This window comes from Pan paniscus, chromosome X (genome assembly GCF_029289425.2).
Source record: "Pan paniscus chromosome X, NHGRI_mPanPan1-v2.0_pri, whole genome shotgun sequence".
In the NCBI taxonomy this organism is placed as follows: Eukaryota; Metazoa; Chordata; class Mammalia; order Primates; family Hominidae; genus Pan; species Pan paniscus.
In genome coordinates this window covers 18,667,014-18,670,840 of record NC_073272.2, presented here as the reverse complement: position 1 = coordinate 18,670,840, position 3,827 = coordinate 18,667,014, and positions in this window count along the sequence as shown.

The window sequence follows — 3,827 nt, the reverse complement described above, 5'->3', positions numbered from 1 at the left end:
GTAAGAGCTCACAGAATCAAAGGAGCCAACTTGGAAAGGGTAGGAACCAGAGCCATTCCAGAGATCCAGGAAGCAGGAATCAATGGACTTGCACCTCCAGGTGTTTCACCAGCATGAATCTATAGAACTCATATTCCAAGAAGGGTGTTGCCCACTGGGGTCAGGCGCCCTACCTTTTAGCTGGTAGAGAGTGGGACATCCTGATGCACAGTCCTCCCAAACTGTAACTGATTAAGGAAGAGTAGTTCACTCCAAAGAAATCTAGCATGCTGTTTCCTGGAGAAGGAAAAATGGATGGTGGCCAGAAATTACAACAAACGTACACTTTAATAAATTTCAGAAGAGGTCTTCAGTGGTAAATAAGAATGCATTGTATATGAAAACTTTGAATAAAAGAACATTGTGCTTGGAGTGAAACACTCAGGGCTATGTGTCTACAAGAAGATTCTACAGTTAGGAGAAATAAGCTTTAGTGATCTATTCTACAGAATGGTGACTATAATAAATAGTAATATGTTATATATTTCAAAATTGCTGAATGCATATTTTAAGAGTTTTCACTACAAAAAATGTTAAGTACGAGAGGTGACGAATTTGTTAATCAGCTTGATTTAATCATCTCACAATGTAAATATAAATCAAAACATCACATTGTACCCCATAAATTTATACGATTGTGATGTCCATTAAAAATAAAATTTAAAAAAGAAGGTTTACATGCAAAGCTTTCTCATTGCTGCTTATGGATTGGGACAAGCCTAAGAGAAGTTTCTTGTTCATTATTTTTCGTTTGACAAATATTTATTTACCACGCCCCAGTGATTCTAAGTCTAAGCCTCAGTGATTCTGGTCTAGGTCATTTCCTTTATTCACTGTCCCCAGTGCAGAGCTCAAGTGGCTTAGCCTCAACAGCTAGCAACAGGGTAGGTTGGTCTTTTAGAAATCCAGAGGGACACCCCACAAAGGTTATTAACACATTTGTAAGTATAAAACAGTTACTTCACTTTTCCTAATAAAATATCAGAATAGTCAATGCAAACAAAGTACGAGTTCAAAGAACAGTGTATTTTCTATTAAAAGAATTTTCCTTCAACTCCCTCTCACACAATTGCATTAAACAATATTTTAAAAGAAATTTCTTAGAATTTTATCACATTAAGACAACTCTTCATTTGTATTACTCCTCTGACATTTTTTTTCTAAAATGCATGCGTTTTTTCTATTTATATGAGCAGTATGCATCCAATGGAAAAAATTTTAAAATAGGGCAATATATGAAGAATAAAACAACAATATACTAGTATCAAGAGACAATGGCTATTAATATGTTAGCGTATTTTCTTCTGCTCCTAATAATGACTGGATGAAAACAATTTGGCCAGAAACAAAATTGGTATTCCTTATGCTCCTCTTTTGCTTGTATAATTTTCTGATCTTTCTGTAACAAGCTTTGTTTTTGTAATAAGAAAAACAAACAATAAAGGAGAGTATAAAAGAGCAGGGTCTCTGTATGCCTTGTTCATCCAGCTAGCTGCAGTTTCCAGAACACTGCTTGGCTCACAGTAGGTACTTCAAAAATTTTTTTGAATGGCTAAAACTTTTTTGCCCCCAACCTAGTGAACCACAGCTGCTAATGAACATGGAATCACTCTGCAGGTATGTCTGGGTACTATGTCTCTGATTCCTTTTAGTAAATAGTTTGTTCTATCCATAGGATCACTTTCGCTGTCTTAATATAAGACTGATTAAATTCAAATTCCAACTCCAACACTCACTAGCTATGTCACCTTGGCAAGAAACCTCACCACTTTGGCTCAGCTTCCTCATCTGGTGAGCACCGGTCCAGGTGCTGAGGGCACAACAAAACAAGAATCCTACCCTCTAATTTACATTCTAGTGTGCAAGAAAAAGCCTGTGGACAAACATCTGTCAGATGGCGATAAGCGATAAGCGCTGTGAAAAAACAGAAAATAGAGTAAAGGGGATAGGAGGTGATTACCTGTGGGGGTGGATGAGGGCGTGTTGCTATTTTATAAAGGGTAGTTGGCAACAGCTAAAGGTTTAAAAACTAGGCCCAGCACGGTGGCTCATGCCTGTAATCCCAGCACTTTGAGAGGCCAAGGTGGGCAGATCCTTGAACTCAAGAGTTCGAGACCAGCCTGGGCAACACGGTGTCTCTACTAAAAACAAAACAAAACAAAATCTGGGAATGGTGGCCTGTGTCTGTGGTCCCAGCTACTTGGGAGGCTGAGGTGTGAGGTTTGCCGGAGCCCAGGAGGTTGAGGCTGCAGTGAGCTGTGATCGTGCCACTGCACTCCAGTCTGGGTGACAGAATGAGAGCCTCTCTCAAAAAAAAAAAAAAAGAAAAGAAAAGAAAAAAAGAAAGAAATAGAAATTTAAAAATCATAGTGTAGTGTTTTTCAAACTTCAAGTTGTGACTAAGTGCAATCATGAAGTGCATTTAGAATTTGCATTTTCGAAAAAATGAAATAAAATTCATCCCTTCCTTGTGTGTGTGCACCTGTTTGTGCCTTACTCTATTAGCTGAGCACAGGAGAGACAAAAAGAACAACCCCAGAAAAGTGCCAGAAAAGATTAGGACCAGAGCTAAGAGGCTGGGGAGAAAGGCAAAACAAACCCAACAGTTAAGCAATCCAAGAGAGAAAACATATCACTTTTTTTAATGCAAAAAAAGTAGTATGGAAAAAAGGCCAAAAAATTAAATAGAATTGACAGATTCAATTTAACAACAACAAAAATGCAAAACTAATGAAATATGCTGTACATGACACTTTCGGATTAAATGCATGATAGTGTGTGAATATTCTCAGAAATTCCCAAAATATTTGTTCCATATTTCTTTCTCTGACCCTCACTGAGGTAAACAGTATCAAGATTTTAAAGCCAAGTCGTCTGGGAAGATTTCTTTTCTTTCAGTCCTTTAAACATTTCTTTTAATAGGTTTTGGAAATCATGTCTACTTGTCAGAAATGAGTACACTGTATTAAAGGGATACAAATCATCTCCCAAGCCGCCTCTTGCTTTGCACACGAGGTTCTCTTTGAAGCAGAGCCATAAGGTACAATTATTCTAGAACAAGGTGGGCAAACTACAGTCCTCCGACTAAATCTAACCCACCACATGTTTTTGTATGACCCTCGAGCTGAGAATGGTTCTTCCGTTTTCAAGTGGTAGAAAAAAAAATCAAAAGATTTTGTGACCCGTGAAAACGATTTTAGTGTCTGTAGTTTTATCGGAACGCAGCCAAATGCATCCATATTTTCCATGGCTGCTTTGCGCTGCAAAGCGACAGAGTCGAGCAGTTGCCCCCAAAGCCTAAAATATTTACTATCTCGGTCCTTTTAGAAAAAGTCTTGCCAACTAATGTCCTAGAATATGAGGGCTGTATTGCTTAAACACCCTTCCAACTCTCTTCCCTCTCTAGCCACCCCCTCAGCCTTAGGCACTAACAAGATTCCCTGACCCAGAATGGGGGGAGGGCGTTATAATAATGAACGGTATTGTATCGGAAACAAGACAGTAAATATCTACAGAAGGGAATGTGACTGGTTCTGCCACTGACTAACGTCTGGGTTTGCGTCCCGGTCAGAAAAGTGGGCATGACAGCGGCATCTGCAAGATAGCATCTGAGCATGAAGGCACTTGGAAAGGTATCAAGGCAGCAAATGTTCCGGGGGTGCTTTTGCAAGAGGAGCCTCTCCCGGAGCTGGACGTACACTTCGGTTCCCTTTGCACGCAGGCACCTTGGTCGCCTCCCCCAACTCCGTCCCCTCTGCTCCTGGCCCTCATTTTCTTCTATTTCCCTT